Source organism: Haemaphysalis longicornis, unplaced genomic scaffold, assembly GCF_048455015.1.
Source record: "Haemaphysalis longicornis isolate Haplotype H1 unplaced genomic scaffold, Haemaphysalis longicornis Haplotype H1 scaffold_10, whole genome shotgun sequence".
Lineage (NCBI taxonomy): Eukaryota > Metazoa > Arthropoda > Arachnida > Ixodida > Ixodidae > Haemaphysalis > Haemaphysalis longicornis.
The window spans coordinates 44374663-44388470 of record NW_027526204.1 but is presented as its reverse complement, the minus strand read 5'-3'; the positions used below and the strand labels follow the sequence as shown (position 1 = coordinate 44388470).

General features: G+C 48.9%; 1 protein-coding gene across 3 annotated transcripts in view; it reads right to left on the bottom strand.

The window, feature by feature from the left end:
- Window positions 1-13275, bottom strand: part of LOC144157716 (TNF receptor-associated factor 5-like) — a 53722-nt gene extending 40447 nt beyond the window's left edge. The window contains exon 1 of one of the 3 annotated variants that reach the window (XM_077688497.1): window positions 12989-13275. The gene's annotated coding sequence lies outside the window, so the exon portion shown is untranslated. Of the gene's footprint in view, window positions 1-12983 lie in introns of all 3 variants that reach the window. The other 2 variants (XM_077688496.1, XM_077688498.1) reach the window with 2 other exon arrangements.
- Between the last annotated feature and the right edge of the window lie 533 nt (window positions 13276-13808).

Below are 13808 nucleotides of genomic sequence, written 5' to 3'. Positions count from 1 at the left end.
TCAAGTAGCTTCAAGCTATTTCAAGGGAGCAGTTCTGATCAGCAAAGTCTTTTCATGTGCTTAAAATCCAACAGTTCGCCAGATGCCGCAGGTGGCATTACAGCAGCGGATAAGCCGGAATAACGAAAGGGCAAACGGAGTGCGAAAAATGTCCTTTCGCTTTCAGCGGCAAACGGAAACTTGTTTTTGGTAGCGGGTACGTTAAACTAAAAAGTTCGCGGAGGACTCTTGGCAACACAGTTCGCTCACAAGGCCGAGCACATCCAACCCTATTTTTCCACTATCATGACTTGACAGGAACCAGTTAAATAAGACTCCTTGGCAGGAGTTGTTGCCACAACAACGGGCTGCGCATGCTGTTTTTCTTATAACAGACAACGTCGATGCTACGCTCAGAACAGTGAATTACAGAAGAGGGTGCAAAGAATCGTTTCGGGTACACCAGGCAAGAAAACAGAAATGAAACCGATTAAACTCTTGTGCCAGTTACGGCGCGCTGATCGCTACCCTCTCACGTCGGTGCTCCGCCGCTCACTGTTCCCTTCCGCCAAGTAAACGTGACCGTGGATCAGGGTGTTATTGCTTTACATTGCGGTAAAACAAAATAACAAATGCATCTCCCGCGGTGCGAACACAGTAAAGAAATGTTTGTGCAGCTTTCTTTATGGTTTTACGCTCGTAAAAAATATTTTTAACCGTGGTCGGACTACTACGGCACAGATTAGTTTGAAAAATAGCCGTTGCAGTGCGATACCATCGAACCCCCAACAAAGCTAATGCGAGGGCCCCCGTTAAGAAACGGCGTAGCATATAAAAGCACCTGTGCCTTCATAGACATGATTTACAGAAATCGCTAATGTGGGATTTAAAAGCTTCAAAATATCGAAGTTGCAAACGTAACAACACATTATCATAGAACGTTAAAGGTAGCAGTAGTGGGTTACCATTTGGTTACCATTGACCGATTTGTTTTCTCATGTAGTTGGTATTCTGGGTGTGAATACATACAGAGAAAATACCAGTGCTCGCCAAAAAGGGCTTATTTTTTTTTCAATTCAAAGATTCAGTGTTAAAAGGTTAAGCTGCGCCTGTGCCGAAGTGGCCGGCCGCGGCATTAATTTTCGCCATCTCGGCATCGCTGGTTGGAATAGATCTGGACATACGGGGAATTTTTGTTTTTAAGTGTCCATCCCAAAAAAGTACGCCACAGACCGGATCAAACCAGCGTCCTAGGGATCAGCTGCCTAACTCCTGCCAGTGAGCAGCCGCGTAGGGTTATTTTCATTTGAAGCCCGTGAAGATAAATATTACCCGCGGAAGTCGCCACCGAAAATTCTGTAGATATCTTTAATATTTCCGACACTTGCTATTGTTCCACAGGCATTCGCGGTTATCACTTCCAGTATCATTACACAAAATGAATCCTGCAGTGCGAGTAATGCTTGCGTACGTGCGTTAGTGGTGATTGTTGCAGTGACGGCAGCTCTTAGGACGTATTCGAACACGCTTGTGACGGGAGGCTTGATACAACAATAGGTACGCCTGGCGTTACTAAATAAGCTATGCGTAAGGGTACCGCCAGTTCGTGCACCCGGAATTGTCGGGGGCCGTTTTTTTCTTTCTGGCTTGCAGTGTTGCCATCTCTCCCAACGAAACCGCCGCCGGTTGTGACGGGCAGCTCTAGCATCCGCGCACCAGAGAGAGAGAGAGAGAGAGAGAGAGAGAGAGAGAGAGAGAGAGAGAGAGAGAGAGAGAGAGAGAGGCGCCCAGAAATAAAATGGCTGCGCCCATATGTAAACAAATATCACGTGGTGCCGACCGACCAATGAAAATCCTGGCGGCACATAACAGTCAGAGAAAAGAGTGACAATACGCTAAAAGCCTTTATTTAGTGACGCTAGGTACGCCTTCAGAACTGTGATCAGTAGCCAAAAACTGGTCAATACTTTCATGAGCGTCGGCAGGATTTTGTTTTGAGAGAGGGGGCAAACCTATTGGATTGTGGGGGGAAATGAAGGGACAATTGGGCTGAGGTAGTTTGGGGGAGGGGGGGGGCGAAGTTCCCCTTTTTCAGCCCCCTCCCGATGCCCATGAATACATCTGCACGAGAAACTACAGCCATCACACACAATGTAAACAAATACAGAATCTGGACGAACACGGAATACCACTGAACGTGGGTCATGGCAGTACCACGAGCAGCCTGCATAGAGCACGGCGTCTAATTGCTGTCTGCGAAAGCCCAACGCTGCGCTGGACGAACGCTACGCGCTAATTCATCTGAAAATTTGCGCGAAACCAATGTTATGTTGTTTACCGGCGGAGCTGTTTAATCTTGAGCATTTTTCGATGTCGTTAGCAAAAAAAAAAAAAAATCGGTTAATTTCTGACATAGGAATCCATAAAACACGAAAGTGAAATCTGCAGCGAAATCTCAAGCTGAGCATGATATCATTCGCGGGTCGGCGGCTGCCTTGTGGGTGTGCTTGGCGAGTGACGTCCTGCTGGCGGGTCGCTTCGGCAAAGGTGTACCCGCGTCATATCCTTGACGGACCTGACGTCAGCGAAATCTAGGTGTATACCGGCATAAAACACTTTCGTGTCAAAATATAAGAACCCGAAAATAAACAACCGTAAGTATAACGTAATCTTTAGTACTAAAGGGTGCTTCCCCGCAAGAAGACCCTGTGTGCAGGGGTGCACCATTTACTGCCCGCTTGCTCCGTTGTACTGACGTCATTTCCGTGACGGATGTGACGTCAGCGAAATCTAGGTTTATACCGGCATAAAACATTGCCGTGTTAAAATGCAAGAAATAATCTTCCCGCGGGAGATGTCTGGCACGATTGTCCCGCAACTGGGTAGGCAGAGCCAAGCCGGGCCCAGCTACGACTTCATTGCGCGACTTTCGAAATCCCAGCATTCGTGGCGTGATCTCGCGCATACTCGTCTACTCTCCAGTTCACGTGCGTTCCCTGCTGAAGTGGGGAGCATAGATGCCGAGTTCTGGAGGATGGTTTCAGCGATTTCTCGCGAGTGCTAGCGCGGTCTGCTTTGGGAGAGATGTGAAAGGCTACGGACAAAATTATCCAGGCCGGCCAGTCATGGAGAACCTTCAGCGGCAAGTTCGGAAATTCATGTGCGGTGCAACAGCCGTGTCTCCGACGAAGGGGGGCATGCGGAGACAGAAGAGGAGCGTCACCCCCGAAGAATAAGAACGCCCCGCGAAGGCCCGGCCACGCCGCAACTCGAGAACAGGTGTGTTGACCTGGGTCCAATATCAATTATCACGTCGGTGAAGCGGCGGCGAAACACCAGTGAGTAGCAGAAGATCCGGAGTTACGAGCTCGCTCACATTGTACACCCTCCTAATTTTCTGATAATATCGCGGGAGTAACGACCGATCGGCATGTCAGCTCCTTATCACGGTGTCCAGCGGCGAAATAGGCGAGAGTACGCGCACGCCCATAAAACCATTTGCTGTAGGAATGGTGTGTATTACGGTGTTCGTACAGCAACACAGCCACTGTTTTTCTTTGCGAAGGCCGTTTCGCTATCCGCCAGAGGTAGCTAAGCAGCGTGAACAGTCCTCGTGCACGTGCCGTGCAAGCGATGCGAAAGAAACTTGAACACGCATTGGAGACGCGCATGCGCTTGCGCTTAACCCTGGTTTCTCGTGAAGAAAGTCGCGCCGATACCGCGGCGGGTGGTATATCGCTCTCAAGGAAACAGCGTAGCAGACAAACCCGACAATAGAGGGCGCTTTGCGCGTGGGCGTACTACCAGGGGTATGAAACTCCGCCGTATTTCTGTCCCGTGACTTCAGCGATCCTAACGTTTGGGGGCTGTACTACATACGAGCATAAATGAACGTTGTTGTTGCATTTTATATCTATTACCAGGTTACTTATTAACTACGGGGTTTTTAATATGCAAGTGAAATTAAAAGTTGCAGTTCGAGATTGCGAAAATACGAGCGCCACCGAGAGTGGAAAACGGGAACCGCGCCTCTCTACTTCGCACCGCTGAAAAAGGGCGTTTCTTGTCTCGCCCACCGGCCCGCTGCAATCCACGGTGTTCCGAGGGCCGTTTTTACCCCTGTAAAGTTAGTTTTATCGAAGCAGACGCATGAATGGATTCGCGTCGTCATCACAGATCGTTCTGTCCTGAGTGGCGTCTAAATAATTCACGCCAGGCCGCAAAAAATTCTTTTGGATCACGGGGGAGGAAAGGTGCGATCTGCATGCTGCTCGTTTTGTTTTTCTACGCTTGCACGATATAGCAGGATGCGGTTGCAGCAGTAGCTTTATAATTTAAGTGAGCATACACGCGCACTATTTATTTATTACATTCTGATTCTCTTCCTTGACTCTTGAATTATGCAAGAAATGCGCGGCAGAGCATCTGGTAATTAATGCAATGTTTACATTAGCTACAGACTTTTGTTTATACGTGCGTTATTGATTTAATGCGCTTAGATCGTGTGTTTTGCATTTTAGCGCTAGTGAATGCCTGGTATGCAGCAAAATGTATATGAGGCAACATATACAAAATCTAGTGGAACAGCTTGAGCTTATCTGCACTCTTTATTATCTTTTGACGGCCTGCATTTAGTTTGTTTTCGTAGCATGCACCGTTATTAATATTGTTATTATAATACTATTGTGATTATTATAATTATTATCAGTATTATTGTTTCCGTTATTATTATCAGCCTATTTATGTCCACAGCTGGAGGAAAACATCTCCCATACACTTATGGCTAAAAGGGTGGGTCCGTAGGTTCATATCGTGCTGTTACCTCTGTGTTAACTAAGTAGTGACTACATAAATTATTTTATTGCATTTCAATTGTGTGATCTGCATTTTCTCTTCACATGAATCAACGGAACATTGCAGAATGAAGTTGTAGCAAGAAATGTACAAACTAAGCAATTACTGTATATGTTTATAATACAATCATAACTATAATTCCGCCACTTGTAATTGACAACTTACGCTTCAGTTCCGTGCTTCGAATTTCAGCTTTAAGTACAGGAGAGATATACAGTCAAACCCGGCCATAACGAACCCGGATAGAGCGAATTTTGCTATATATCGAACAAAAATAATTCACTTACGGAAATGCATGGCAAACACATTCCTTATAACGAAGTTCACATTCGATATATCGAAATGTTGGCGCCTAGAATGGCTGCCTAAATGCATGGTCTCGGAGCGGCGATTGAGATGTGGATTGGCCGCGACCACGGAGCAAGAGCCGCGACTGAGACATCGAGCCTCGCACGGAGCGACGTGACGCCCAATACTTTCCGTAACTGTTTCCGACGCGCGGGACTCGCGGCGGAACCCGCCCAGTCAGCGAGTCCGGACCAAGACAGCAGCATCGGTGAACTGCGGGAAGAGCTCGCCAACGTTCCCGATGATGTCGCGCGTGAAATCCATCCGACGCTTATAATGAAGCGCTTACGGCAGTCGATGTGCTCCGCCAGTGATTCTTCAATTTGAAGACACGGACTCGAACTGGTGCAAACAATGTTTCGTGTAGAGGTAGCTATGCTAGTTGAAGCCGCCAAAACGAAAATGAAAACAAAAATCACCGCTATTTTGAGCAACGTGGGCAGTTAAGGCGGAAAATAGCTTTGATACTTGCAATAAATGGATTATTTTGGTATGGTAGCGGCTACTGTACTGTGTTCGTTTCTGCATACGCGGGTGGCGGAGTTGGGGAGTCGGGGGGGTGGGTGGTCTCCCGCGGAATGCGAACTCGTAACAATAAGCTCGTTATAGGCGGGTTCGGCTATATCGAACTATAGGATATATCGAAATAATCGCGGTGCATATTGCAGTTCGCTATAAACGGGTTTTGACTGTATTCACAAGAAGGCAGTTACGGCTTCTAGCCAATAGATAATTAGACAATGAAGGCTGAACTTTTGCTAGTAATTTATTGGAGCTTTTTTAAATAAGGTTTATATAACCGGTTTACTGCAGGGCCCGAGAAATACCTGAGCAATATATAGTGCGCGAAAGTATACATGTATGAATAATTGTTCAGCGATTCTGGTGTGGGATGGCTGCTTTTGTCTGCAGAAATGAATTTGGATTACATTATTATCGCGCAAGTAGAACCATGTAGCCGCGTCTCTTAATAAGAAACACTGATTTTAATTTAAAATTTGCCTTTACGATTGGTGTTGTCACAAGTCGTCTGTGTAGCCGAAATCAATTTAAGAAATAAAGATTCCTAATATATCAGATAACGTTTATTCTGAATACAGATGCCAGTTTTCACTCAAAACTATGTTCGCCTGAAAGCGGCACTGAAGCTAGTATTCATTCTAACCCAAAGATACAAACGTGCTTGTTGATGTTCCAAATCTTGCGTTTGGCTCCAGTGTGCGAGAAGGCAAGACCTGGCTCATTTACCACATCGACAGGTCTACATTAGCTGACGGCTGTGACCTGCCCATTTCACCAGTAGAGACTACATAGACCTTGGACAGACAAGTCACTGTACAGATATGCACTTGCTGGATACCTAGTTATTACGATGCGGCCGTGTGCCGTCCACTTTTGTTTGCGACTAAAAGCGTAAAATATCCAAGTTGTGCTTTTACTGTATGAATGGTACATTTAGGCAATAAAAATTAAAATAACTGTATTCATTCTTGTCTAGGTTTTGTGTGCTAATAAACAAAACAAGGTCGTACTTAGAATAAGTGCTGCAAAAAGAAGTAGACGCGCAAAACTTCATGCAATCAGAACGAAACAATTGCCCTTTTGATAATGATGCGGGTTGCGCAACAGGAACACCGTCGTGCGCAACAGGAACAACAATATCTTCCACTCGCTCAATTTACCTTGCAATGGAATTTGGCGCTAAATCGCCCCCCACCCTCCCACGTTCGGCTTTTAAGACGGCGTCTTCTAGTGCATGTTTGCAACGCGCCGCCATGTTTTTAGTACCGCCCCCAAACACCAGGGGTTTGTCCGGCGCTGCGAGCGAATATCGCGCCCCATGCAAGGTATAGGAAGTTTCACTCCCCCGGTACTACTCTCACATAGTTCGCTGGTGGACACCGTGATAAGGCGCTGACACGCCGATCAGTCGTTGCTCCCGTGATGTTAAAAATTTGGGAAAGTACTACCGCCAAATTTTTATCAATATCACGGGAGCGTCGAAAATTCTGTAGATCCGCGCCGTATATGGCAGCGATATCGCGAACTCGACGACAGTTGCTGCTTGCGCACTAAGCAGTGGCAGCGGCGGCCTTCCTCTACCAGTCTGTTCCAAGAGCAGAACGCTTCCCCTGGTTATTTACTCCGCTTATCAGACTGCCTGCGGAACAGCCGCTAACTGTGCATGCAAAGCGGGCAGGGGCAGGGGTAAGGGAGTAATAGCAGTGGCCTGCGCATTCCATGAGCTAATCTCAAATTGTGCGTTCTTTAGCAATTTATTAAGGCTTGTAGCAACGGGCTTTCTCGTGAACAAAGACGGCAACCGGTGTAACAATGGTGAAGGAAACGATTCGGGGTTGCACGCAAGATCCTAGCAGACGACGGCCGTTGCAGCCAGAGCTTAATGGGCGTGTGGCAAGTCTCATCGTGTAACTCGTGTCACTCCGTTATAAGGCGCTGATCGACCAAACGGTCGACGCTAAAGTGATACCACAGACTTTTAGCTAACCGCTTTCTACAGTCCGCTTCGGTATCGGCGCCACGCTCAGTGAAACCGGAGCCAACCGCTCCGCGCATGCAAGGATGCTCTAGTATCCTAACGGCCGCGAGGTGCCGTTAGGATGCTCTAGTAGTAACTCGCCGCACGCGCTCCCGTGTTCCCACTAATGGCGATTTCCATTGGGAGAACAGGAGCAGTGGAGCGAGCAGCCAGAGCTGCACACGGGAATAACGGGGACGTGTGCTTTCGTTCCGCGAATTAAACATTCGCGCTGCTCCGGGACCAGTGCAAAGAGGGGGAGGGCGGGATGCCAAGAGTCATGTGACCAAACTTTTCCCGCTCTCGCTTCCCGGAGCATTTCGCGCGCTCGTGTTTTCCGCACGCTGTTCCTCGCCAGTTTTGCCAGATACGTGCCGGGGGTTTTGTGTCTGCTTTCCACATGGCGACGAATGAAGAAGCTGAGCGGAAGTTCATGTCCATGATAGGGTCACCATCGTATCTCCCTGAAATTAGCTGCGAACGATAACAGCATCCGCCGTCTTTTCCAAATACAACTGTACCTTCGGTCGCTGCTCCGGCGGGGTGAACAGGTGCTCGAACATAAACTCATGCAATGTCAAATCGTCGTCGTCGTCGTCGCTGCGCTGCTGCTGCTGCTGTCCGATGATGAGTTTGCGCTTGAATCTGTGGTGCTTTCATCATTTAAAAGTAGCAGCATCGTCCAGACGGCCACGCTTAGCTGCTGCCGTACGCACTAAGCGACTATCGCTGCTGCTGGATTCCGCCATTTTTCCTCCGCCAACCGGGGCTAAAACCAGAAACGACGTGTAAGAGGTCATGTGACTTCCTCGGCGTTTCCTATTACTCCGCCGCTGGCGATGGAGCACCGAGAACTGGTCTCGGCGCCAAAAAAGTGCTCCTCCTCGACCAATGAAGCACAACGCCCCTGCTCCTGCCCGACCACTGGAAGACGCCAGAACTCGCGAGAGCACTTTGGGTGTAGTAAGAGGTGCTCCTGTTCACCCAATGGAAAGCGCTTGTGACTGGCGGAGGTGATCTCGCTTAGGGTGAACACGGAAGCGCGTGCGGGCTGATACTATCATAGCACCCTACCATGGGCCGCGCAAAGCATTGCGCATGCGCTGTGCGTGTCGAGCCGGCATTTGCTTTGAACGCGCGCATTGCGTCATCGGAGCGTCTGCTCGTATTCTGCTATGCTGTGCGTCGTCTGCTAATGGTGCCTCGCTTTAAACATCGAATCCTCGATCCTGGTACGAACATGCCTAATTAAAATCAAAGGTGCTTTTCCACCGTAAATTGAATCGTGGTTATAGTACCCTAGCTCACTTCAAGCTCTAAATTTATTTCTGATAACCATTGTGTGCATGCGTTACTTTGGCTTCAGCGGCAATTACCTAAATAAACTGCTGTTTAAATGAGCGTCATCATTTTTATTCAGTCTCATTCAAGCAAGCTTGCGAGTGGCGATGTGACGAACCAACAGCATTGCATTCAAGCTGATGAACGAATAACCGCTCACTCAGAAAGAGTTTTCTTGCGGTTTTAAGTGTCCACTTATTTTTACAGCGGCCGATTGCTCCACCGCTTTAAGCACGATGAAGTTAGCACACGACGTTTAGACGCTCCAATGACGCGATACGCACGCTAGAAATATAGCCTCACTCGACAAGCACAGCACATGCGTGCGGCTTCACGCATCCCACGCGAGGCTACTCTGATAGTACCGGCGGCCACGTGCTCCCGTGTTCACCCTAAGCGAGATCACCAGTGCACCTTTATTCGGTCAATGCGCATGTGCACGGCCGGGCAAGAGCGGCGGCGAGCGCGCGCCGCCGATCTAGCCCCGCCGTGGCTGTCTACGATTCTCGTCCCTTCTACTCGGCGGCGCTTCGCGGAGCGCAGAGGCCACGCGCTCGCCGTTACTCTTTAACAGTGAACCGCACTGCACAAACTTTAATTACCAAGTTTAATTGCTCTTTGTGAGGCTAACGACAACACAGCGCAAAAGTCTTCAAGTCTGGAATCATAACAAAGAAAACTTGGCCTAGTCTCTATGCATAACAACGCCGAAACTTTTCCGAACCAAAAATGATCTAGGTGGGGTTTTGCCGAACCAAAAATGATCTAGGTGGGGTGGCAGGCTTTGCGGTTTCTCCAGCCTTGCACCACTTGCGCAAGCTGCACTGGTATTTGTAGAATGGTGAGATCTTTTGCCAGGACACGGTCTAGCGCTCGATTTTGGATACTCCGTACAGGATAGAAGCTAATGAACAGTGATGTCACGATGACGTTGCGATAGCAGCGGAATGATGCATGTAGCCAACACAAAAAGCGGACGGAAGCAAAAGCACGGTAAACGTCGATTGCATACGGTGTTCTTGCTACGCCACGGTAGTTTAATGCAGTAATACAATTAGGCAATGCTAGAAACGGGCTCAACAAAGCCACATGTGTGGACGCTTCAACTGGGCCGGTCGGGTTGCCATAGCTGTAACGCCCCTGCCAATAATTCCTAGAAGTCTGCACACTTTAGTTTTAGGGGCATCAAGTTGTAACCGCCGCACAAAAGCGAGCGGCATAAAATAAGGAAATGTATTTGTCACGAAGTCACTACCGCCTTTGGTGCCCGTCCGCGCTACCAATATCTAAAAAGTCGAGGACATAGGACCCTTCAGCAGAGTTACTTCAGCTGGCACCCTCATCATCGCTCAAGGATACCTTTTTGTGGTCGGGAACTCCACAAAAAAACAAAAAAGGCAATCTACTGAAGTACTATTGTAATAAATTGAAATACGAACAACGCAGCGCGTGGCTTTCAGTACATGCCACACAGCCTGGATAGAGACCCTGTATGCGCAGCGCGAAGAAGTTACGAGAGTTCGTGGAGACGCCATCGCATTTCCATCGTCCGTTGTCCGCTCAGCACAATATAGAAAATGAAGGAATGTAGCTGCCAGCGCCGTTTTCACTCCGCGCAGTGACGAAGTTAGATAACGCTCGCGTGAGCGGGCGCCAGACGTGGTGGAAAGGCAAAACAAAACGCCCATACGCCGAACGACGGTGTTTCCATATCCATAGTGTTTCTTAGTCAGTATACTAGAGAGGAAATTGTTCCTGGGAATCCACGTCGTCGTTAAGGATTATGGGAAGACCCCCGCTTTTGACTTGGGCTTGGCATGTCAATTGGATTATCAAGCGGTTTTGAGGATCTGCTTTCTTCACTACGCATGAACAAAGCTACGAACTACTAGGAAGGCGAAATCCTCCCTGTTCTGTTGTAGCCGTGTTAGTTGAAACAGCAGGCAGTGCGTGATCGTACCTGACGTCGGTCATGACGCAGTCGAAGGACGTATGACTGAGCGGATAATATGCCGCGCGGAATTTGTTGCTGACGAAAAAAGAAACAAAACGTACTTTGACGAAGACAAGATACCACAGACACGGGCGCCGGCAGCCGTCCATGTCTTACATTCGCCCACGGGCCACGACTGCTTAATGCCACGCTTGCTTTTTTTTTCAAGTATGAACCAACTCGCTCAGCAGCAAGTTTTGTTAAACTCTAGCTGATAATCGGTGCACCGGTTCGCCCAGAAGGTGACGTTCTCACAGGCACGATGAAAAACATTTTCAGGCTTTTCAAACAACTGATTGGTTGAAATAATGGTAAAATTAATAAACTAAGTCTCTAATAGGTTTCCCACAAAATTTTAACGTTGTTGTTAACTGCCAGCTTGGTCTGCAGAATAGTAGGCACAACCGTCCCAGCAAAAATACGCTTTGGTTTTTATTCTTAGTTTTAAAACAGCCTATTTTATGTGCCACTTATATAATTGCACACTTTTCTTCGCGTGTCTGTGGCACTTTATTGAAATTTGCGGTCACTAGAACGTTTCCATCCAAGCCAATGATGAAACTAAGGCGAGCGAATGACATAATGGCGGTCCAGGACGATACAGCCGGCCTTGATGTGAGCCGCATAGACGCTAGCGCCAGGTTCCTCTCTAGTGTATATTGTAAAAAACTCTATGTAGTACAGCGCTCAGCGATTGAAACGCGATACTCGGAGCGCGTGGCTGCCGGTGCTTGTTGCGCCACAGGTGAGCGCTTGTGAAAGCGAGCTGATGCATTGTGGTATACGGTGAGGGTGAGAGCGTTCGTGACGCATGCTGACTGCATCCGGCAGACAGCCCTTCAGTGTGTGGTTCGTGGCGGCGTCATAGGGGTGCTACATGCCATGGCTTCAAAACGCTGCGCCTGCGTGCCGCGCCGCGATAAGCTGGGTGAGCTGGGACCACGCGCGTTATGAAGAATTTGAATGCGCATTTATCGCGATGTGTTATCGTGGCGCGCACGGCATGCAGGCGCAGCGTTTTGAAGCACGGCATGTAGCATGCCTATGGCGCCGCCAGGAACCGCACACTGAAGGGCTGTGTCCCGGATGCACTAAGCATGCGTTACGAACGCTCTCACCCTCATCGTATACCACAATGCGCCAGCTCGCTTTCACAAACGCTCACCTGTGGCGCAACAGGCAACGGCAGCCACGCGCTCCGAGTATTGCGTTTCAATCGCTGAGCACTGTACATATCAACGTTGGCCACAAACGGTAGTAATGTATTCGCCGTGCGTATACGCAGGCCCGTCAAAAGCATGCGTGGCATGTACTGAAATCCCCGCGCTCCGTTGTTCGTATTTCAATTTATCACGATAGTACGCTGTGCCGAATCGCAACGCTTACACATTGAACGATGGTCCATTCCTACCAAGGTTGGCCCCGTAGTCTTCCTGTTGTCATTCGGGGACCGTCGCCATGATACGACGTGCACCCGCCGCGGTGGCTTAGTGCCTAAGGCGTTGCGCTGTTGAGCACTCCACTACGGCGCGCCTCATCGCCTGCGTTGCGTCGGCGCGTGAAACCTTACAATAAATTATTAGGATACGGCATGCAATTGGAAAGCCCGGCGCTGTGTTGCTCGTATTTGAATGTATCGTGACAGAGCAGTATACTTAATTTCTTATATTTTTTCTGGAGTGTATCCTGGCTTGAGAATTAAACAGTTCTTGGTGATCGACGCCTAACCGAATACAATCATCAAAAGGTCCCTTCTGACGTAACGTGTCTTTTAGACAACAACAAGATTTTGGCCACAGTAACTGAAACAAAACATATCATTCCGAAACCTTTTTGTTACGACCGAGGCCCTCGGTGCAGCCGCTCTTGGCGCACGGCCGTATCAGTGATCCACATTCGACGAAATAACGCATTCCAACATAAACTTACCTTACCAAGGAGTTGCAGAATTCAGAAACAGTTCACGCGGTTCGATGTACCGGAAGATGTAGGCGCGAGTTCGAATACTTCGCGAAATTCGGATTTGCACTTGGAAGGCACAAAGCTGTTCACACGACGCTGGTGGGTTCTCAAGCACCAAGAGGAAATGACAGGAACTAGCTGAAGGAACTTCTGCGAATGCGCGGTACACCCAGAAACAGACGATAACCGAGCATACCGACTGCCAAATGCGCTGAACACTGTTTTTTGAACGGAAGTTGCACGTGCGGACTTCTTGCCCTTGATCGTTCTCAGATTAGAAATGACGCCAGCAGCCTCCTCGCCCAAAATGTCCTCTGGTAACGTAGCTTGATGAAGCAAACGCTGGCGCATCCGGCGGCAAAATTTAGCTGACCGTTTTAAATGCAGAGCGTTTCAGTAACTCACGATGTCACCCGCGTTGGCGTCCGTAGTCCGCATCGCTCCCCCTACACTATAGAAAAAAATAATACTTTCCGGCGACAGGTTTCGATCCCACGACTCTGCGGGCGGAACGCAAGGTACATGGTGCTTTGCGCAGAACGGAAGGTTACGAACGCGCCTTATATCCTCTACTCATTCAACCGTCGGCCACAGGTGCGCCCTCTCCCCCGCGTCCTCCTCCCCTTCTCTCCGCTCGCAACACCCTCTTTCGCCGCGTTCGGTTCGGGCGCACAACAGGTGGGGACGTGCGCAACACCCTCTCTCGCCGCGGTCGGTTCGCGCTTAAACCACATATGTCGTTCGCGCCCGATCCGGTAGCTAACATCTGTGGCGTGATCGTGACGTCAACAT